Source organism: Panthera leo, chromosome B1 (genome assembly GCF_018350215.1).
Source record: "Panthera leo isolate Ple1 chromosome B1, P.leo_Ple1_pat1.1, whole genome shotgun sequence".
In the NCBI taxonomy this organism is placed as follows: Eukaryota; Metazoa; Chordata; class Mammalia; order Carnivora; family Felidae; genus Panthera; species Panthera leo.
This window is the reverse complement of record NC_056682.1, coordinates 166,508,664-166,534,007: the sequence shown is the minus strand read 5'-3', so window position 1 is coordinate 166,534,007 and position 25,344 is coordinate 166,508,664. Positions and strand designations below refer to the sequence as shown.

The following is a 25,344-nucleotide window of genomic DNA, read 5'->3' as shown; positions in this document are numbered from 1 at the left end:
TTTATTTTGGGTAAAGTTCTATGCCTTTAACTTCACTGATCCTGTCTTCTGATATGCCCCATCTAGTATTAATCTCATCTCTCACTCATTTTTTTTTCATTCCAAAGAGTATATTTTACCTTTCAAGATCCATTTGTTCTTCTGTTTTATGCTTAACAGTTCTATTCTTATGAAAATCATGCTCTTCTTATATTTTTGTATATATTTATAAGATTTATAATAGCTTTTTATTTTCTCCCTTACTCCTTTGGGGTTTGTTTATTCAAGTATAGTTGACACACAATGTTACATTAGTTCCAGGTGTACAACATTATGACACTACATCTCTATATGTTATGCTATGTTCACCAGAGTGTAGCTACCATATGTAACTATATAGTGCTTTTACAATATCATTGACTATTCCCTATGCTGTACCTTTTATTCCCATGACATTATTCCATAGCTGGAAACCTGTATTTCCACTCCACTTCACCCTTTTTTCCCATCCCCCCCCCCACCTCTCCCCTCTGGCAACCATCATTTTGTTCTCTGTGTTTATAAGTCTGAATCTGCTGTTTGTTTCTTCCTTTCTTCTCTTCCTCCTCCTCCTTCTCCTCCCCTCCCCCTCCTCCTCCTCCTCCTCCTTCTTCTTCTTCTCCTTCCTCTTCTTTAGATTTCACATATGAGAGAAATCATATGGTATTTTTCTTTCTCTTTCTTATTTTGCTTAGCATGATACCCTCTAGGTCCTTCCCTTCTTCTTTTGAAGTTCAAATAAAAAAAAACTGAATTGGCCTTAATAAACAAGAAGGAATATATTTTGGTGATAACCCAAATAGACAGAAAGAAGCATTCCCATTTTAAAGGAAATTAAAAAGTACAGGGAAAAGAAGTATAAAACTCTTGTTAATTGCCCAGGTAACTGACTTAATAATATTCCAGTGTTGTCTGACTTTGATTTGTAATGTGACTTAATAGTACAAAGAAACTGTCATATATTATGTACGTATACACACTCTACATATTCCTATACACCTATTTCTATCAAACACCATTCATAAAATAAAACCTAGATGGATGATACATCAAAATGCTTTTAAAAAACTATAAATAAGTATACTTGACTTTAGATTCTGGGCCTAATTTTGATCTACTCTCAAAGCATGATCCTTTTAAGACACTGCTTATGTTCTATGTAATACAAGGCCTCTCTAGTCTGGTTGTTGAGAACTTCAACTCATGTGATTTACAGAAATTATTTGGCTTACTGGGTTCTGGTGGTTTCTTTGAGTTTTTATGGAATTTCACCCAATGTTTGCAAAAATAAGGACTGAAAGATTTAAAGAAACTCCTACATTGATTTCTAAAGTTCTCTTTCTAGTTTTCTCTTTTTCAATATTTTATCCACACATTCTTTCTGTTTCTGGCTCATTGAACTATAATATGTTTCTCTTCAACAAATAAGGGACTATTTTGGTTACCTCATCTTTGTGCTATGGCCTGAAAGCCAACTTCAGATAGTAAATAAACTAAGGCAATCACAGGACTCAAGTTGTCTTTAATTTAGTCAGTTTTTACACTCCTATACATCCTATTGTCCAATATAAGAAAACATGTCTAAAAATTTGATATGTCTTTTTCTGATATCTTAGTTGTTAATGGCATAAAGATAATTTGTCTGAAAGTTAAAGAGCCTGGAGGCAAGACAAAATAATTCGAGTTCTAAGCACAATTATTCACAAAATTGAAGATGAGGGAATACTATACAACTCATTTATATGACTACTATTACCCTGATATCAAAAGCAGACAAAGACATTATAAAGAGATACTTTTCTGTATTAATGTAGATAACAAGATCCTTAACAATGTTGGCAAACTGAATCTACCAATAAATAAAAGTGATAACTTATGACCACCAAATGGGTTTTATCCCAGCAGTGCAAGATGCTGAATTAATATTGAAAAACAAATCAATGTAATTTATCATATTAGAGACTATAAAAGAAAAAAAAAATGGGCAATAGCACAAATGTGTAAAAAGCATTTGACAAAATTCAACACTCATTCATGATAAAAATCCCCAGCAAACAAGGAAGAGAAAGAAATTTCTTCATCCCCAAAAAGAACATACACAAAATATCTACAGCTGATACTTAATGATGAAAGAGGGAGTGTTTTTTTCTCTAATATTAAGAGTAAAACAATTATATTTGCTGTTATCACTTCCACATGATATTGCATTAAGATCTTGGAGTGCCTAGTTGGCTCAGTTGGTTAAGGGTCTGTCTGACTTCGGCTCAGGTCATGATCTCACAGTTCGTGGGTTCAAGCTCCACATCAGTCTCTGTGTTGACAACTCAGAGCCTGATGCCTGCTTCAGATTCTGTGTCTCCCTCTCTCTCTGCCCCTTCCCTGCTTGCACTCTCTCTAAGAAACAAATAAATATTAAAAGAAAAACTTTAGAAAAATCATAACCAGTGTCTTAAGCAAGAAAAAAAATTCACACACATTAGAAACGAGTATAAAGCTACCTTTGTTTATAAACTACAAAATAGTCTGTATATAAAAATCCCATGAAATGTACCCAAAAAAGGCACATAAGTTAATAAGTTAACAGGGTAAAAAATCAATATGTAAAAGTCAATTGTATATCTCAGTGCTAGCAATGGATGTTTGTAAAATGAAATAAGAAATAAATGTCCTTTATAAAAGAATTCAACAACATAAAACTCTTAAGTATAATTTTATGAAAATATTTGAAAGATCTCTACAACTGCAAATATCTGACTGCTAAAATAAATACAAACATAACTAGAGAAAAACATTATCTGTAAGGATTATAACATTCAGCATTGTAAAGATTCCATTTCCTTCAAATTGATCTATAGGTTAAATTCAATTCCGTTTATAGAAATTTAGAAATAAAGAAGCTGTTTCTAAGTAGATAATTTAGGCTTTTTGTAAAACTACAAAAGCTGTTTCTAAATAAATATTTTATTGCACCTCTGCTTTCAACCTGGATTTTAAATTAATCTATTTAAATTAAGATGCTATTAAAAACACATGTTGCAATGGTAACAGAGCCTAAGCTTCTGACAAAGAATAAACAGAGAAAAAGTAGTCTAATACTCATTATCTGCAGGGTGGCTATATTAAAAATGTGCTTCACAATAAACATAATACATAAGAATTAAAACACGGTAGGCATATAGCTTTCCCAGATGCTCATAAAAATGAAAAGCTCTAGCATGTAGTGTCAGTAGGGGTAAGATAAGATTCAGTAAAGGAGTTCACGTGTATTCTTTGAACTTAACTGCTAAAAGCTGAATGAACATCATGCTATATCAAGGGACAGAGCCCTTAATACAAACTTCCATCTAAATAATTTAATATTTCTGTGATTTTTTCAATCATTCTTTATCAGCAAAAGATATTTTGGGGGAAATGTGCAAGGATTGGAAGAAAATACAGACTAACACATGATACTCCAAGCTTTATAGCAATATTAGAGATTCATAAACATGAATACACCAGATAATTTTTATGACAATTTTCACATTATAGGATTTGAAGTTTAGAAAAGTTAAATATAAATTTTTCAGACTTAAAAATCTGATGACTTATGGAAACTGGGTGGCTTAGTCAGTTAAGTGTCCAACTCTTGATTTTGATTCAGGTCATGAACTCAGAGTTCATGGGATTAGCCCTGCATCTGGCTTTGCACTGATACAGCAGATCCTGCTTTGGATTCTCTATCTTCTTCTCTCTCTGCCCCTCCCCCACCCACCATCTCCCAAAATAAATAAAATAAACTTCAAAAAAATGAGAAATACCTGGCAGGGGAGATACCGTGATTATGAAGTTAGTTTTCCAAGGGCAAGGCTTATCCATTGCACTCTCGATGTGCAATTTCTCCAAATGTGGGAAACTAAACTGCAAAATTTGTGGTAGTGGGGGACTGCATTCACATTTTTCCTGGTTAAAAAATAACTCTGATGACTTGATGGCAGAGCCGTGATTTGAACTTAATTTTGTTTCATTTTAAAGATTTTAAGTGGAATATGTATAAATTTATATGCATAAGTATGAAATGCCTACCATTTTATTATATTTCAATTAGGTAATTAGATAATGTGAATGCTACCTTTGTAAGGGATTGAGTATAAATCTTTAAAAGTAAGAAAATCCCCCGTAGCAAAAGAATATTTAATCATGTGGAATTTATTTGAGTGATCTAAAGATGATTTGGTAATGGGATTCTTATTATTATACTTACTAAATATAAGGATTCTTTTGTTTGATTTTCATATATCAATATTGTAGGGTGTTTGTATGCTAAGAGTAGTGAGAGGGAGGAATGAGAGTAGATGGAATAGGCCCTACAAGCAGAGCAATTGGTCTTAAAGAGAACAATCTGGAGTATTAGGGGAGAACTGAGAACATATGGGTATATATACAATGGTTTGGTAAATGTGCTTCTGGGAATACATGAAAATTTTCTTCTATTATTTTTCTCAGTGAAATTAAAGTGGGAACATAGAACACAGACACAAACACAGTGGCAGAAAATAGCTAACATTGAAGACCTGATACTGCTATCTTGAGAAAGATCTGCTTGAAGAGTTGTCCTTTTACTAACGATGTCTAGAAACTTCAATCATGGGAAAAATCGTAACTGATGAGAATGGCTCACGAAGTGCATAAACTGTTCTAAAAAAGTGGTTTTCTGTGAATACCTATTTCCTACTGATAGTCTTGAAATGTGGTACCTGCTAGACAAAGGGTGCCTATATGAATGGTCCCAAGGAAAAACTCTAGACACTCAGTTTCTGGTGAGTTTCCCTGGTAGAAAGTATTTCATATTCGTTGTCACAACTGGTTACTGAGGGAATTAAGCACATTCTGCCTGACTCTACTAGGAGAGGACTTCTGCAAGATTGTGCCTGTTTTCCTCTGGATTTTGTCCCATGTGCCTTTTCCTTTTGCTGATTTTGCTTTGTATCTTTCATTATGATATGTGAAATCTGTGATTATTAATGTATAAGAGTCCTGTGAGAGGTTCTCCTAGCCTGGGAGACCACTTACACACACACACACACACACACACACACACACACACACACACACTATATGGTTAAAATATTGAACAACTTGGGGCAATAATTTCACCAATTTATGGTGAGAGGTCTCACTTTCTATCATTGTTGGGAATTCTTAAATCAAGTGCTGATATATCTGTGAATATTAGATAAGTAATGTATCTTTAAATATGACAAAAGAGCCATAAGAATTTCAAAATTTTTTTTATTTTTTAAAAAATCTTTAAAAGTGTAGAAAAAGGATATGGTATTAACAATTTAGAATTAGTGAGATCTTAAGGATGGACTTAAAGGGTCTATCTGGGTTTCTAATATACTATCTGCTTAACTAGAATTAGAGCTAATTCAAAATGAAGTATTGGAAATATTGGATAGGAAATCTAAAAATATTCTGTATGAAGATATAGAAGATGGAATAAAATTAGAAAAAACAAGACGTATTTAAGAAAATAGAACTTTAATTAATGAAAGCCATAAGCCTTGCAGGAAAAAATTGATATTTAAAAAAAAATGATATCAAGAAAAAAATTGACATTTAAAAAAATAATGTTTATTTAATGTTTACTTATTGTTGAGAGAGAGACAGAGCATGAGTGAGAAAGTGGAAGAGAGAGAGGGAGACACAGAATCCGAAGCAAGCTCCAGGCTCTGAGCTGTCCGAACTTGAAAGCATAGACCATGAGATCATGCCCTGAGCCAAAGTTGGATGCTTAACTGTGAGCCCCCAAAATTTGATATTTTAAGTGTAGACATGAAGAACTAGTGAACTGGAACTTACATTCAAAGACGTCTTCCATAACTTAAGATATTAAAGAGAAAGAGGTAGAAAATATGAAATAAAAAATAAAAGACATAGAGGATGGAATATATATGTAATCAGAGTCCCAAAATAGAAAAGAGAGACTGTAAAAGAGGCAATATTTGAAGTGAAATATTTCCATAGATGATGATATACTTTAATTTATAGTTAAAGAACCATAATAAACACCAAGCAGCATATATAAAATAAAATATAAGCTACATAATAGTAAAACTACAGAATGTTAAAATCAGTTATATTAAAATATCCAGATGATATAGTTTATCCTGAAAACATAACAAATCAATACAAACATTGTCAATAGAAACAGTGAAAGTGAGAAGACAGAATAATATCAAATTTTCAGAAAGAAGGAAATTTTCACCTTATAACCTCAGCTTAATACTAATTCATGAATTAAAATAGAATACAGCATTTTATACTAAAAGAAACTAACAATTTACTATGATGGACTTTGCTAAAATAACCTTTTAAAGAAAATGTAAGTTTCTTTATTTGGATAGAGAGACAGAGAGAGTGAGTGGTAGAAGGGCAGAGAGAAAAGAGAGATAATCTCAAGCAGGCTCTACACTGTCAGCACAGAGCCAGATGGGACTCAAACCCACGAACTGTGTGTGGGTCATGACCTAGGCCGAAATCAAGAGTCAGACACTCAACCGACTGAACCACCTAGACACCACATTGCTAAAATAACTTTTAAAGGGTATATATCAAGAAAATGGTAAATGATGTCTGAGAAAATATGAAATTAAATAAATAATCAGAAAGAAAATAATGATAAGTGTGTGAGTAATTATAAGAAAATGTTTACTGTATAAAACTAATGAGAATGTCTAAATTTTGAGGGAAAAAGACAGAGATAACCCAAATGTTGGACAGTCCAAACCATGAGAAAGAACAGAAATAAAATGAAATAACATGTTTTAGCATATTTAAGAAGAATATACTTATAGTTTTCCCTTAGGTTTGAATATTACAATATTAAGAGCAATCAATAAACGATATACATACAATAAACTAGAATGTAACTGTCATTCATCACCATGCCTCTAATATTTGTTGAGTTTAATGAATTCAGAGTCTGTATCAATATCTCTTGTATCATTATTTCAAGTGATTTTCTTGTACATAGCATGTAGATGGATCGTGTGGGTTTTTAAATTCAATTTGCCAATCTCTGACTTTTGCTTCATATATTTAGAGCATTTCCACTTAATGTAATTATTGATTAGAGATTGAGTGAGGCATTTTATTTCTTAGGTTTATTTTCTTTGTTCTTCATTTCTTTGTTTTTACTTTTTCTGTTTTCCTACGGATTTTCATAGTTTTTTTTTTTATTTTTTACAATTTCATTTTGATTTACCTATATTATTTCTGAGTGTTTCTCTTTGTACAGATGTTTAATAGTTGCTATGTGTATTACATTATCCATGTATAATTTATCACAATTATTTATGTTTACCATTTTGAAGGAAGTGTAGAAAATTTATGTCCCTTTAAGTCCCTTTACATTTTCCCAATTTAAAATAATTGTCTTAAACATTTCCTCTACATACTCAAGAATCACATCAGATGATATTATAATATTTTCTTTCACAGCCAAACATAATTTAGAAAACTCATGAGTTTATTGTATTTACTTGGATTTTCACTTTTTACATTGTGATTTCATCCATTTTGATCTTCCAAGATTCCTTACTTTATCATTTCCTTTCCATCTCAAGAATTTTCCTTTAGCTATTTTTTTTAGGATAGTTTGTTTGATAAAAAATTCTCCTGTTCCAGACCTGGAGGTGAAATACTTGAATTTTATTCATTAACCCATAAGCTTGTTGTGGTTTTGAAGGTCAGTTTTATTCTAAAATCAATAAGCATTCATCGTTTTGTCTCTTTCTAGACTGAGCAAGTGTTACAGAGACTAAACAAAGCATTGGCACCTTGAATTTTTCCCATTCTCTTTTGGGTAGCCAAGCTTCTATTAAAAGCTCTTTGGAGAGAACAATATATTTAGAGGCAGGTAAGAAGTCAATGTCTTTTAATTTCAGGGAGAAACTTTATTTTGTAGAAAATTGGGGTATCTCTCTTTAGTAGGTCTGGATGATATGTGGAAGGAAGTTCTCCTTTGTTACTTTCTTCGTTTTTATTTAAAGTTTTTCATTACCAGGATTGTTGTCATGAACAGTAAGAGTACTTTGAATTGCTATATTATTATAACCCTCATAACATGTTAATATTTCTGTTATTCCAAATATATTTCAAAACAGTCACAAAAGTATCATCACTGAAATGGCAATTTCAGTTGGGATGCTGACAATTCAGTATGTTCCAACTTCACTGAACTTTCTCAATCTTCTATAACCAGATTGTTTGGAATTTATTTTTAAGTTATATTCTGGATTTTTAAAAAATGATTTATGTACTAACTGGTCTTTGGTCATATTCTTCTTAAAGCCTATTCTTGATTTTTCTGATATTTAATTATACAAGGAATCTGACGTTATCTACAGATTGTGTGTAAATCATTTAATCTTTGAAATAAAGACCTGGGAATGAGTGAAATTAGTGAATCTACTGGGGATAGACCACTGTACTCCCCTGCTGTTCATAATAAATATTTTACCTAGATTCCAGAAAATAAGTTGCTACATTTAAAGGTGTCCCAAATTCCTCCAATTTTTTTAAACTATAAATATTCCTACATATTAGAACTTCATTCTGTGATATTAGTATTTGTCTATTATTCTAGACAATTTCTTTTAAAACCTAACACATGAAACACTGTTTTATTAGTTTTTGTTATAAGTGGCCATGCCTTTTCTTTAATTTAGGTTAGCTTTATTCAGAAATACAGAGATGATTCACACTTCTTCATGGCCACATTTTAAAAGCTGTAGACAAGAACCATGAAAAAAATACTGCCAAAGATTTTCAATTATATACGAGTGCTTGGACACAAGGTCTTTTTATTTAACATAGTTATTTTACTTTATTTCATTTCATTTGACATATTTCTATATTTAAATGCTATAATATTTATTTTTTTATTTTTTAAATGTTTATTTATTTTTGAGAGAGAGAGAGTATGAGCAGGGGAGGAACAGAGAGAGAGGGAGACACAGAATCCAAAGCAGGCTCAGGCTCCAAACTGTCAGTACAGAGCCCAACTCAGAGCTTGAACTCAAGTACCATGAGATCATGACCTGAGCAGAAGTTGGACGTTTAACTGACAGCCATCCAGGCACCCCAAAATGATGTAATATTTTTCGTTTTGTCAGTTTTTTAGTTCCATGACGTTGGTTTTATGGCTTACCATTATCAGGTACAAGTATGGCCTGGTATGTTCCATAATATTCTTCCAATCTAATGCAAAACATGAACTTTCTCCTTGGATTTTTCTGGTAGATTTTTTTTAAGTATCTCATGTTTTAAAAGTTAATCCAATACAAAAAAAACAGTATCAAAGACACAGAACTTTTACACTACATTTTAACCATGAACTATATATCATGAAAAGCAAAGCTTCAAAATTATTCAACATTAACAAATTAATTAAAAACATTTTTCATGTCACGATATGGAAATTTTGGAATTATTAGAGAGATTTTATTTTACACAGAATAAATTTAAGTAACAATACTTTACCAGAATTTGCTTGTTAGCTTTCTAATTGTAAGATCTCTGGCCTTTAAAGAGTTAAAACCTCTAAAAGAGTTGAAGAGCTATATTACAAAGCTGTAATCATCAAGACAGTATGATACTGGCACAAAAACAGACACCCAGATCAATGGAACACAATAGAGAACCCCGAAATGAACCCATAAATGTATAGCCAACTAATCTTTGACAAAGCAGGAAAGAATATCCAATGGAATAAAGACAGTCTCTTCAGCAAGTGGTTCTGGGAAAACTGGACAGCGACATGCAGAAGAATGAACCTGGACCACTTTCTTACACCATACACAAAAATAAACTCAAAATGGATGAAAGACCTAAATGTAAGACAGGAATCTATCAAAATCCTTGAGGAAAAAGCAGGCAAAAACGTCTTTGATCTTGGCTGCAGCAACTTCTTACTCAACAGGTCTCCAGAGGCAAGGGAAACAAAAGTGAAAATGAACTATTAGGACCTCATCAAAATAAAAAGCTTCTGCACAGCAAAGGACACAATCAGCAAAACTAAAAGGCACATGATGTAATGGGAGAAGATATTTGCAAACGACATATCAGATAAAGGGTTAGTATCCAAAATCTATACAGAACTTATCAAACTTAACACCCAAAAAACAAATAATCCAGTGAAGAAATGGACAAAAGACATGAATAGACACTTTTCCAAAGAAGACATCCAGATGGCCAACTGACACATGAAAAAATGCTCAACACCATTCATTTTCAGGGAAATACAAATCAAAACCACAATGAGATACCACCTCACACCTGTCAGAGTGCCTAACATTAACAACTCAGGCAACAACAGATGCTGGCGAGGATGCGGAGAAAGAGGATCTCTTTTGCACTGCAGGGGGGGAATGCAAACTTGTACAGCCACTCTGGAAAACAGTATGGAAGTTCCTGAAAAAATTAAAAATAGAACTACCCTACGACCCAGCAATTGCACTACTAGTTATTTATCCAAGGGATACAGGTATGCTGTTTCAAAGGGGCACATGCACCCCAATGTTTATAGCAGCACTATCAACAATAGCCAAAGTATGGTTAAAGCCCAGATGTCCATCGATGGATGAATGGATAAAGAAGATGTGGTATATATATACAATGGAGTATTACTCGGCAATCAAAAAGAATGAAATCTTGCCATTTGCAACTACATGGATGGAACTGGAGGGTATTATGCTAAGCAAAATTAATCAGTCAGACAAAGACAAATAACATATGACTTCACTCATATGAGGACTTTAAGATACAAACAGATGAACATAGAAGAAGAGAAGCAAAAATAATATAAAATCATGGAGGGGGGCAAAACATAAGAGACTCTTAAATATGGAGAACAAACAGAGGGTTGCTGGAGGGGTTGTAGCAGGGGGGATGGGCTAAAAGGTTAAGGGGCATTAAGGGATCTACTCCTGAAATCATCATTGCACTATATGCTAACCAACTTGGATGTAAATTAAAAAATAAATTAATTTAAAAAAATAAAAGAATTGAACATATGGCGTATTAGAAGGTACACACAGACAAAGCCCTATGGATAGAACATGCCTAGTGCTTCTCTCTTTTAAGGTGGTCTATGTCCCTCTTTTGCACTGATTGACACTGATGACACAGAACTGTAATTTTCCTTGTTAAGAGAAGACCTTCTCCTATTTTCCAACAGAGATATTACAAAGTAGCCAGCATATCGTGAGACTAGCTGTGCTGTCAGCATAGAGCCTGCCTGGGATTCTCTCTCTCCTTCTCTTTCTGCCTCTCCTCCAGGCTCCCTGTCTCTCCAAATAAATAAACTTAAAAAAAAATAAAAAATAAACAAAGTAGCAAGAATTAAACAATTCCAGATAACTGAAGATCATATTACATATTTATTTTATTATTTATTTTATTTCCCTTTTAAAAATATTCTACCTGGTCTAGATGATGGATTTAGCCTGTCATGCTTTCCAACTGATATATTTTAATTCCATTCTTTCAATGGACACACTTTAATTCTGTTTCCCCACAGATCAAGCAAGAAAATAGCAAATGCTCAAAGATTGCCACTCAGCTTGGTTTATGGAACTTCCGATAGTCTCCACCCACAAGTCTCTTCTCTAACACAATGGACAAAAATAAACTTTGGCTATAAACTTACTGATAGCCAAAACAAAAGGGGAAACTAAATGCTAGAAATTACTCAGTAGAGAAATATTTTTTTTTTAATTTTTTTTTTCAACGTTTTTTATTTATTTTTGGGACAGAGAGAGACAGAGCATGAACGGGGGAGGGGCAGAGAGAGAGGGAGACACAGAATCGGAAACAGGCTCCAGGCTCCGAGCCATCAGCCCAGAGCCTGACGCGGGGCTTGAACTCACGGACCGCGAGATCGTGACCTGGCTGAAGTCGGACGCTTAACCGACTGCGCCACCCAGGCGCCCCGAGAAATATTTTTTTCAGAGATGAAATTTTAATAGGAATTGGTTATAAATTAATGTTCTCATTGTCATTGGGGAACATTTTCTAATGTTGCTTTCTGGTAATGTCTTTGGAAATAATTTTGTGTCAAGTCTGAAAGTGATTTTCTTATTACCATTCCTTGTACTAATTAAAGAAGTCAAGATTTTGCTATTAAATATCATTCCTGCAAAATGATTCTGTGAGGACCTATACTTCTATTCAGTTATGTACTCAATTGAAGAACATGCCTTACAATAAGAGAGCATGGGAGGACTCTTCAGCACCTCTACACAAACTTCTCTCTATATAACTTCTCCCTAAGCTTTTGATGGGTCCTGGAGTGCAGACAATTTGAGTTTATATTTTCTGACAAGTATTCTAAGTGCTTTTTTTCTTTGTAAGTTATAATCGAATTATACGCTCTATAAAGAAAAGAAGTGTATAGGAGATTTGACATTTTTATATAAAATTTAAACATTTGTGGAGAGTCAGAAAAATGAATTAAAAACCTCATACTGAAGTATATAACATATTAAGGTGTTTTCTGGGTTCAGACCTTGTCAAGAAATCAGTAGCAGGTTTTAATTTCTTTGAAACTCCAATTAAAACGTTCATAAGCAATGAAGGGGAAAATGTGAAAAAAATTGCTATGGCATTGGCATCTAAGAAAAATAGATAAAGCGTAAACCTGACAAAGGAAAGTAGGATTGTAATTTTAACACTTATTGAAGTAGTATTTAAGGAAAAAAATGGTATATGAAACAAGGATTATTTTATAGTAATGAATAATATAATACTAAATGCGAACATAATGGTCTCGAACTTTTATGCCCTGAATAGCAGGTCTTTGACACACAGCTATTAATCTTTGTCAGGTCAAGTACATAAAAAAAATCATTTAAGCCTTGCTTTAAAAATTCAGCTAAGGGGCGCCTGGGTGGCTCAGTCGGTTGAGCGGCCGACTTCAGCTCAGGTCACGATCTCACGGTCCGTGGGTTTGAGCCCCGCGTCGGGCTCTGGGCTGATGGCTCAGAGCCTGGAGCCTGCTTCCGATTCTGTGTCTCCCTCTCTCTCTGCCCCTCCCCTGTTCATGCTCTGTCTCTCTCTCTGTCTCAAAAATAAATAAAACGTTAAAAAAAAAATTAAAAAAAAAAATAAATAAAATAAAAATTCAGCTAAAAACTTGAATGAAGGAAAACAAACATGGCATATGTATTATTTTCAAATAGATAAGGGCTATATATGAGGTTCCTATTATATTTGCATGGTTAGAGTACAGAGATATATAAAGAATAGCTATCCAATGGTTACAAGACCTTACTAGAGGTTTTATTTTGATTAAATGAACAGTTAAGAGGCAAATAGACATTTGAGGAACATTTGCACTGTGATATATGGGATGGATAAGAGAGGCCAGAGGCTGAAAGGAAAATCAAAAGGATTTTTGATCTGTTGCAGTGGTGCTTTAATGAACCATGATGGCTGATACCGGGTTATAAAAGATCTGAAAAATATTGTAAAGGAATCACGGGTAGATTGCCATGGACTACGTGAGACCAGAAGGCAAGATTTTATAAATCAATGGGAAATTTAAATGTGATTTTTGTTTATAATTAAAAATCTCCTTTTATTACAATCAGTTCCCACCAACTTTAGTTCTGATTCACCTGCACATCTATCTTCCTCCAGATCCTGAAACATCTATGTCTGGTTACTTTATCCTGTTACAAATTATGCAGGGATGAGAAGTTAATATGGCCAGTGAATTCTTCAGGGTCTCCTTCATTTAACCGGTAGAAAACCACATTACACAAGATGAAAAGAATTTCTTATATGATATTTTGCCACAGATGTTTTTCAGCAATTATCCTGAAGATACAAACTGACAAAGATGCAGTTCTTGTGAAAATAATTCATGAGTTTACCACCAGAGGTAGCTGAAAATAATTTTAAAATATATGATTATATGGTAACTCTAACAATTTGAGGAACCATCAGACTTTTTTCCAAAATGGTGGCACCATTTTACATTCCCATTAGCAATATATGAAGCTTCTGATTGATGTACCACAGTTTGACAATATTGGTTATCATCAGAATTTTTAGTTACAGTCATTCTAGTGGGTGTGATGTTGTGTCTCATTGTGGTTTCGATTTTCATTTTCCTGATGACCGAATGATGTCAAAACATGTTTTCATGTGCTTAGTGACCATTTTGTATATCTTTTTTAGATAAATGTCTGTTCACATTCTTTGCTCCTTTTTGATTTCATTATTTATCCTTTTATTATTGAGTTATAAGAGTTATTTATGTATTAGACTCAGGTCGCTTATCAGAGATATGATTTGAAAATATTTTCTCACATTCTATGGATTGTCTTTTCACTTTCTTGATTGAGGCCTTTGAAGCATCCCACTATTAGGTATATATCCAAAATAAATGAAAATATCTGTCCCCACAGAAAGTGTGCGCAAATGTCTATAGAAACATTACTCATAATAGCCCCATTTTGGAAACAAACACAAAGTCCATCAACTGATGAACAGATAAACAGATGTGGTATGTTCATACAATGGGATATTATGAATAAAGTCTTAACATATGCTATAACATAGATGAATCATGAAAACAAAGACCACATAGAATATATTTCCAATTATGTGAAATGTCCAGAATAGGCAAATTTATAGAGACTGAAGTTAAAATGATGGTTTCTTAGGGATAGGGGATAAGAGGATGATAGCTAAAGGTCATGGTGTTTCTTTTTCAGATTATGAAATGTTCTATTATTGACTGTGGTGGTGATTGTACATATCTGGGAATATGCTGCAAATCATTGAATTGTACAGTTTAAGGGGATGAATTGCATGGCATGTAAATTGTATCTCAGTAAAGATGTTGTTAAAATAAACCCGCATAATCAGGTTGAGGTTATCATAACCCTGGTTTTGCCTAAGTTTATGTTGCCTAAAGTCATTAATAACTTATGCATACTTAGTTGTGTATTTATATACCCGCAAGGATTTATTAACAGATCTGCTAGACTGAGTGACTCTGACAATTACATGCACTGTTCTGCTTCTCAGCATAGGCTGTCCGGAACACAGCCCAGTAGTTTACAATAAGAGTTGTTAACTTCTGGGCGTTATGGAAATTTTGAGAAACTAAATGTTCAAAGATCTCCAGAATAATTACACTTAAGTGTATTTTTAACATATGATTTACTCTATTACTTTGGAAAATGAATTTTTAATGTTTATTTATTTATTTTGGGGGAGGGCAGAGAAAGAGGGGGAGAGAGAGAATCCCAAGCAGGCTCCATGATCACTGCGGGGCCTGACTCAGGGCTTGGCCTCACAACCCTGGGATCATGACCTGAGCTGAAATCAGGAGTCAGAGCTCAACCAACTGAACCACCCAGGCATCCCAGAAAATGATTTTTTTTAACACAAGCACAGAAAAATATGGCCTTCATACTTATTTATATTTTCTTATAAAAATAAGTTTCCACTGGCTGAAAAACAAAGACAAGATTATGCAAAAATACAAAATCAAGTTTGGATTCAACTAAGAAAGTGATTTCAATTATGCTAATCTTTGGTTTTGCTTTCATACTAATGCATAATAAGAAAAATGAGAATTCATAAGAATTAAAATCATATCTCATACCACATATTTTTGTTTATAATAAGTACATAAATACCTTCAAGACATGGACAAAAATCATGGTTTCCTATGAGCAATTTCCAAATTAAAGAAAGAGACAGTCACATGCATGTTTTGCTTATCTGGCTCATGAAAATCCTGGAAACAATCCATGGACTTCTATACTCAGCAACTTTTTAAGAGAGAGAAAATCCTGCTTTCTGGCCAAGGAATACTTTTTCTTACTTCTAGGATCAATGCTTCTTCAGTAAGATTTATCTACTAGAATCTACTAAAACCCAATTGAACATTAGTAGGTCCTTCTTCCTCTGAAGGAGAGGGATCTTCTCCCAGTCTCAAGACTAGCTTATCACTGTTTATTTCTAGTTACATATTTCTTAGATGCATTGCACATGTAAATAATGATAAGTGATTATTCTGGTCTCTTCTTATCTGTTCTTCTAACATGTATGAGAAAAGACCCATCTCTAATACATGATAGAGTAATTAAGAGCATGCATTTAAGTCCATAATCTTTCCACAACACCATGTCCCATTAAACCACAAGTACATCTCCAAATAGGATTTTTTTTCCATTTCATGGATATCAATCCTTTACAGAATAAAGAAAAATTAAATTAAATTGTTTAGATGAGAATTATGAGAGCATAACCATCAAGAAAGGAGGAAGTAAAAATGTAATAAGACAAGCAGAGCGCACAAAGCTAAAGAGGGCAGAAATGAATATGCCTTGTGTTTGTATCTGTGAGAGTTATTGCATCATCCACTTTATTTTTCCATTTTGTACAGAGAAATCATAATTTGAGTGAAAGCTTTAAATAAGACTGATTGAATATGAACCTAAATTATTCTATAATACCTGAAGAATCAAAGGATTAAAATACTTAGAATGGAATTTAGGAAATAGAAAGACTCTAATCTTATAATTAAAATGTTTAAAAATGTTAAATTGAGGAATCATCTAGCTATGCATGCTTTGGTATTTAATTTCTTTTTTCAAGCTTCATATCCACAAAAGTAATCCAAAATACAATTGGAGGAAGATTAAGTATGCTAGAACTTGACAGAAAAGGATCCTTCTGGGAAATAGCAGGTGTCTTATTTTGTTTTTCTTCTTTAGACTGTTTTTCAGAGTTACTGAAATTGAACACTTAGATATTAGATATTCAGGAGAAGCCATCAAGTTCTTTTTAATTAGGTCTACGGATGACCCCTAAAATAAACACACATGAACACAAATGATCTAGAAAAAGCCATTGATGTAAAACTATGCTACTTGGTACTTATTCAACAAAGAAGGAAGTATTCACATACCGTGACACCAAAAGCATGTTTAAAATATTGGAAAACTAAAAGAAATTTTAAAAATAAGTTCCCTCATAAAGCTGCCACCATAACACAAAAATGGTTTTCATTTCTTTTTATTTATTTCCCAAAATTAATCATATGTATATTCCTTTTATATCATTGTAATTTTGTGTGTTTGTATGGATAGGTTCTTAGTGAGATTTTTTCAACAAATCAGTTATTATTATTCTTTTTAATATTTATTTATTACTGAGAGAGAGAGGGAGAGAGAGGCAGAGCATGAGTGGGGGAGGGGCAGAGAGAGAGAGAAGGCCACAGAATCTGAAACAGGCTCCAGGCTCTGAACTGTCAACACAGAGCCCGATGCAGGGCTCAAACTTGGGAACGGTGAGATCATGCATGACCTGAGCTGAAGTTGGACGCTTAACCAACTAAGCCACCCAGGCGTCCCTCAACAAATCAATTATTATATGAAGATTTTTCTTCTAATTTCCTACCTTCATATTTATGTTCCTTGAGGCTTCAGAAAATCACCTAGAAGGGAAACGTTTACTTTACAGCTTACTGTACAATCTTCTTGTTATTAAATGATGCCCATTTATTTTTTTATTGGGAATAATTCTTTAAGACCCATATTCAGACACAAAGAATATGGTTTCTTAACAGTTAAAATTCATTTGCCTCTGAGCATGTTTCAGACATGGTGCTAAATTCTTTTCAGTTATTTATACACTTGTTCATGACACTCATATTAAATCATGCTATTGTTATACAAATTATACAGATAAGAAGGCTGAGATCTATAGATACTGAGTACCTTGCCCACAGTGGTGACACCGAAGTTCAGATGGAACCAGACCTAAAAATAAGTATGACTCCTGAATCTCTACATTTCAACTGCTATGTTATATGGTATATTAAAAAAGTAGAGATTTTTAAGATCCAGAAAGTGTTTACAGACTACCTTCAAAACAATGGCACCGAATTGCAAAGTTTCTAGTAATATTTGAATATACTACGTCTTATGAAGAGGTACTACCAGAGTAGCTGAATAATAGATCAAAGAAAGGGTTCTGGTAACTACAGATAGAAAGTTGACCTACTTTGAATTACTGGATACATGGAAAGGAATAACAGTTCTTACGTGCATTTGAGATTACCAGTTAGATGATGCTATCCCTCTGGGGAACCTAAAGGTGACTGGCTAACAGATATTGTGACTCCAGAGAAGAATATTCTCAGTTGGTTCTAAGTCTGATGTACAACTGAACTTTAAATATTAAAAGGTGATGGCAGTATTAGGAGCTACAACCAGGATTGTTTTATGGGATGTTACTAGTGGGAAAGAGAAACTGAGGAACTCATAGGACCATAGCAAAGAAAGCATTATGGTACCTGAACTTTCACCTGGATTTACATATTAGACTTTCATATTAGACGTGGTTGGTTAAAAGTGATATAACTCAATCCAAGCTGGCTTTTAAAAAGTGATATTTAATTGTTCCTCCAACTACAAGCAGGAATTTAAGCAATATATTCAGGACTACTTTTTACTCTCTCCTATTCCCATTTTGTTTTCTTTCCTGTTATCTGCTCTATTTTCATTTTCTCAGTTCATTCCTAGACCTCTAAGTGTAGCCCAAATTGGCTTTGAGTCACAGGCCCACTCTAAAATGTCAGCAAGCTAACTCCAGCCAACATATACAGACTGACACCGGTGGGTAGGCAGTTTCCAGAAGTAAATTATTAGACAAGAACTTAGAGGTTGGGGAAACAAAAACAGTGAATGCACACCTTCTGGTCCTTTCTTTACAAATTCTGTTTTGATTCCAGTACGTTCCTCACATAATTGTTCAAACGAAGGTACTCATCATTTTATTCTCTTCTTTAAAATCCTTCATTTAGTAGATCATGTTTTTTTCACTTTTAAAAATATGTTTAATGTTTATTTTTTAGAGAGAGAGACAAACAGAGTACAAGTGGGGGAGGGGCAGAGAGAGAGGGAGACACAGCATCCGAAGCAGGCTCCAGGCTCTGAGCTGTCAGCACAGACCCCCATGCAGAAATCGAACCCATGAACCCTGAGATCATGAGTCAGACTGTGAGCCTACGTCAGACACTTAACCAACTGAGCCACCCAGGCACCCCTGTAGATCATGTTTTTTCATTCAATTAATCTTTTTTTTATCCAACAGATCATCTTCCAAGCAGGAACCTATCATCCTTCAGATTAAGAACTCTAGCATTTAGTCCAGCTTCATTTTCAGCTGTTCCTTGCCCTACATTCTACATCAACACAACAGGAGTCTCTTGGCTCTATGGCACATTTACCTGCACTGCTCTTTCCACCAGTTACCTCTTAACTTGTCTCCTAAGCCTCTAAAGTACCGCAGGCATTCTCTTTACACATTCTGCATACTGGGGCAAGAGGACAGGTGAGCATTCAGTGAAATCACAGATTTGGAGAGCTCTGCTCTTTCTTTCTGTCATTAGTGAATGCATAGCCATAAAGTAAAAAATTCAGCTCTTCAAAGGATGCAGAATAAGCCGTCTGCTGTCCATGAGAATCACTGTGGACTGCTGGCTCCATCGCTTTACTCTTCTAGGCTCTTTGGCTTCCATCAGCTTTTGAACCTAGTCTGATCTCAGTCTTTCTACTTCTGCGATTGCCTGTCTCTTATTTGAGCATTTCTGTTACATTAGCCTGGCATTTGGCTCGTGTCAGATCAAGAATTCTACCTCTGCTCTCTGAAATGAGTATGCTTTCCCAAAACTTCAATTTAGATATTAATATGGTAGATGATAACATTTCAATGCTTCAGTGAGGTTTTAAGTATGTAAATTAAAATACTTACTATATTAATAATATCAGATTATTTATTTAAAGTCAAGTCTTTATCCTCAAAGTAATAAATGTTTATCAATCCATATACCATATTATCAGAAAAAAATGAATAAACTATAAAGAATTGTTACAGGCACCTGCTTACATGATATACGAATGAAATAAGCTTTTGTAACAAGCTAAAATTGTTTATTCTGTACCTTTATTAATAAGTATATTTGTATTCATCTTCTGTCTACAGAAATGAAAGAATTTTTAAAAAATCAAATGTAACTGTTAGTTTTATAGTGATGTTTTTCTTACAATGATACTTTATATTCCTTTTAGAATATTTTTTATTGAATGAAATTCTATATTAACAGAAAATCTTAAGCCTTTTTGGAAAAATATTTCTCTATTTGTCCAAATCTATGTGTGAATAGCTTTGTATTATTTATTTGGGTTTTAATTACTTTTTTCAAGTTTCAATTTATTTAGGTTTTAGTTTTGAAATTAACTAGTTACTGCAATTCCATACATACTTGGTAAATGACATACCATTTTACTTTTATAATTCTGGAAGTTAGATGTTTATTGCAATCTTTGAAACGTGAATGTTAAAAATCAGGTCTAACTCCAGGGGTGCTTGGGTGGCTGAGTCATTTAAGTGTCTGATTCTTGATTTTGGCTCAGGTTGTGATCCTGTGGTTTGTGAGATCCAGTCCGACATCCAGCTACTCTAAGACAGTGCAGAGCCTGCTTGGGATTCTCTCTCTCCCTCTCTCTGCTCCTCCCTTGCATACGTGCATGTGTGCATGTGCACTCTCTTTCTGAAAATAAATAAATAAATAAATAAACTTAAAAAAATCAATTCTAACTCCATCATTCATATTCTTAATACCGTAAGAGGTATCTGACATCAAACCTTTATAATATATCTAAGAAATTATTTGCATACATATATATGGTAATGAATATATGTAGCATAGTTAAAATAAAAATATATGTTTATAGATTGAAATTGAAATCAGGTAAGTGAAGTTATTTAAATAAAGTCATAAAATGAGATCGAGTCAGAGCTGGAAGTAGAGTTTGTATCTCCAAATTGTTAGTCAAATCTCCCTTTCATACTGCAAGTTGCTATTCAATAATAATCAAAGGAATCTATGTTCTTTAGTAGGTAGCCATTTTAAATACTATTCATTATTCGCTATTGCATTTCATTTTAACTCTAAATATCAGTGCTCTGAAGTGCACAAACGGTGAAACTATCTACTTGCAGCTGAAATGCAAGATTTGGCATAATCTAAAACAAAATGAATTTGAAAATCTATAAGCACTCATACCCTTAATTGACTCTTATTCTGTCTGTTACTCTTTTCTTTTTCTCAGGCACACAAACACACACATTTATTCACACATTACACACACACACACACACACACACACACACATACACACACACACTACAAACACACTATGACTATAAGAACTAATCTTGGTAGCATGTTTTAAAGGAATTCTTTAATGCCTCTAAATTCTCATTTAAAATATTTTCTCTGCTTTAATTACTTAATTAACCAACTGTCTGGCTTTGTAACATTTCATTGATTATTTATAATGACAATAATCATGACAGGCAGGTATGACAAAAATAATGAAGATGACTCTGCAGTGATTCTTATAAAGTAAAATATAAGACCATTTTTGAATAGGCCAAAAAAATATGTCATCTTAATTTCTATATTAATTAACTCCAATCATTTTTATACTCTTCGCTTATCTTTCCAGGTAGATTGCTTTAATGCAGTCTCATACATTTCAGTATAACATCCAGCTTTGCCAAGTTGCAGTTTCACTTAATTCTATATGTGATTAGAGAGTAGAATATTTTAACATTGCAGAGTCAGATAATTAAAGTTTTAAAATATTTTATTGACTATGATATCATTTTATCTATTTGTAAAAATCTTTGATCCCATGGAATTAAATTACATATTTCATAAAATAATTACATTTTAGAACTAATTATAAGAAAGAAAATCTATTTTAGTGTGTAGCTACATTAACCTGTATTATGGAATGATTTAGGAAACAGGTTTTCTGTAATTATTCCAATATTCTTTAAAGAATTCAATTTTTCTACTTTATCCAGAATGCAGCATAACTGATCATGTGTTTTGGCTGTATTCTTAATCTTATTCTCTCTTATTGTATTGCATACACATATTTGGATTGGTAACCTATTTTTCTTGGAATTAGTAACAAAGAGGCTGAAAATTTTACCAATGGGGAAAAAAAAACTGGAACTTTTAACATAAGAGAGGTTTATATTTCCATTTTATTTTTTAACATATTCATTTATTTTGAGAAAGAGAGTGTGTGAGTGAGTGGGGGATGGCAGAGAGAAAGAGAGAATCCCTACATGGGGCTCAGTCTCATGAACCATGAGATCATGACCTGAGACGAAATCAAGAGTCAGATGCTTAACTGACTGAGCCATGTAAGAGGCCTTAGATTTCCATTATAGAAAGCATGTTCGCTTCTGTTCTAAATTAATTGTAGCTTGAAATGAGATATTCTTTAGAGCCATTAATAACTTTGCTTAGATATATTTGTGCATGGAAAATATCAAATGCTCTTTTATGAAAGAATGAAAACAGTAACACAAAATGTTTCTAGCCTAATCTTTCATTGTTTTTTCCCTATTTAGCATATCTTAAAAATAGCATAAATGCAAAATTAGAACTGTAATATGGGATTGTAGTATAAGTTTGAAAGTGCTTTTTTAACATGCTTGCCAGACTCTTTAGGTTAGGCTGATTTATATTGATACTGGATGTCAAAACAAGGAATCACAGAACCACGCAAGGGATCACTAAGTCAAAACTTGGATTGGAAGAGCCACAAATTTATGCTTATGCAATGATAAGTATTGCTTTGGGTGTATTTTGTTTACAGATGTGTGAGTGATGGTGATGGTAGTAGGTAGTGGTCATCATGCACTCTTCTCAAACTGACATACCGAACATGTAAATACTTGATCCACTTCCATTATTTAGAATTGATTCATGACAAATTATTCAGAGGGGTTGTACTAATCTTTGATACTATCTAAAATGGCTTGAATTGCTAATCCTATGAGTAGAAGCAGACAACTTAGCCCGTACATTGAGATTTTTTAAAACAAATCAGAAAATATGTGTCCCTCCTTCCCACACTATTTACATTTGCGAATTGGAGAGAACGGTTATTACATATGCACACATGGAGAGAATATTTATTGCATGTCAATCTTAATCAATAAATAATCAATAAAAATAAGATAAAATTAGATTGGAAAGCATAGAAAGCAAAAGTTTCGCAAATAGCAAAATGATTTGTGGAGAGTTTATGTTGCTTCACACATACAAATTTGGAAATACTATATTTCCTTTCTAAATACACACTTTTCTCCATACAAATAGGACAATATACCAATTTTTTTTCTATGTAATTTGTTTTCAATAATTATCTGGTTTCTACTATGTGCAGCCTAGACAATTACCTCACAGTGTTCAGTTGTGCAGGGTAAGAAGGCCAGCTATGATTGTGGCTTAAATAAAACAACGAAAACTCCTAATGGAGATCATGAAGTCCCCATCTCTATAGTAATAAAAATGTTAGCAATGACAGGACACACTTCTCCTTCAAAAGGAATCTGAGTAAGTGCCATAATTAAAATGGTCGGTCAATCTTCTCAAAGTCACCAAAATAAAAAAAAATTCCACCCTAAGTGGGGTGTACCACCATTCCCTTTTGCCAGAGTTATATTCTACTGTGTAGACACTAGCTGACTGTTTTATACAGAGTCATAGGCAGAGAGTAGGACCACAGAGAGAGAGGACCTAACCCCAAGGGGACGATACTTGGTCATCTTACAACAAAGAGACAGGTAGCTCACAGGCATATATTTAAAATAACAAGAAAATTAAGAAGAAAGTATTTGTTTCATCTCCTTGAACAAATGTAGATCAAGAGAAAAAAAAAAGTCAAATTCTCACTCACTGATAAAATGTGAGACGAAATTCATTCACATCTGACCAAGCCACAGTTTTTCCTCTTTTAGGGAAAATTTTAAGAAAAGGATGGAGAAAACAAGCCAGAGCTAATTCTCCAGAACTCCACATGTGATGAGAAAACAAAATTTTTAGTCTATATAAACTAAGGTAGAAAAATAGAAGAGAAACGTAATTCTCCTAAATGTAGCACATTAAATTTTCTTTAAATCTTTAATAACTCTTTCTCAGGAAAACAAAACATTTGACAAATTTTATATATTCTACTGACTGCTAATTTTTTCGCTCAAGTATCTGTTTGTAGTAATAGGCTCTCATAAATTATATCTCCAAATCAGGTCATCAGAGTGAATCTTGGTATTTTATATTAGGAAAATATATTTATGTTGTATTTATTCGGCATGTGCATCTAAAGAAAACTAGGGGAAAATTAAAGAAATAATTACGCTAATGAATAATAAGGAGAAAAGAAAAATAATAATAAAATAGTAAGATTCAAGTGGTTGCCTAGGTATAAGTAGAGTAGAAATCAATGTGGTATATTATGTTCACTGCAGAAATCCTCAAAAACTTAAATCACTTAATGCTTCCTGGAAAATATAAGTGAACCTTTATCAAAAATACAATCAGAACTTCAATGAAGACCAAAAGAGAAGAATACTGAAGAGATTTTATTAATAGAGTAGGTTATAGAGGTCACTATTAAGTTTTATTTTAATGAAAGGTAATCTCAGCACGAAAGTAAAATGTGCAAAGAAGTGAATGTACTGAGATTGCAATGGAAAAAGAAGCTTGATTAGCATAATGATTGCCATCTATCCTATCTGCTGCTTTCACATCAAAAGAGCAAAACTCATCATTTAACTATAATGAGGGACATTTCAAACATACCAATTTAGTCAGTATTTAAATTTCCTTTTCAGATAGCAAGTCCACTTGTCATAAACTACTATCTGCCAAGAAGATTTTGAAGATATAGTGATTTTTTAGATGCTAAATCAGTTGATGTATACAAGTGGAAATAAATTATACAGAAAGTGATATGCAATAAACATCTCTTTCTCAAAAAAGAATGCATTCTGTAAGTGTATGCTTATACTTTCATTCAGTGGTGTTTGTAAGAGTAAGACATAGAAATCAAATGTCTATCAGTACATGTCTGGTTGAATCAAGCATAAAGTATCCACAGAAGGTAATTCTATGTTGGTATTTTTTTTAATGGGGTATTTTCTTCATTTACTAATGTGAAAAGAAATCCACAATACATTGTTAAATAAATACATACATTATAGAACTGTGTTCAGGGTATGTTTCTGCTTAAATAAAAAGTTTCAGAAGGTAAATAGATGACATGATGATGATGATGGTAAGTTGGTAGGTAGAGAGACGGTATAGATCATGATGATGATGATAGATTAGATAGATAGATAGATAGATAGATAGATAGATAGATAATAGATAGATGATAGACA

General features: G+C 33.2%; 1 pseudogene; it reads left to right on the top strand.

The window, feature by feature from the left end:
• The first annotated feature begins 3,810 nt into the window (after positions 1 to 3,810).
• LOC122218857 lies at positions 3,811 to 3,964 on the top strand (annotated as a pseudogene).
• The last annotated feature ends 21,380 nt before the right edge of the window (positions 3,965 to 25,344 follow it).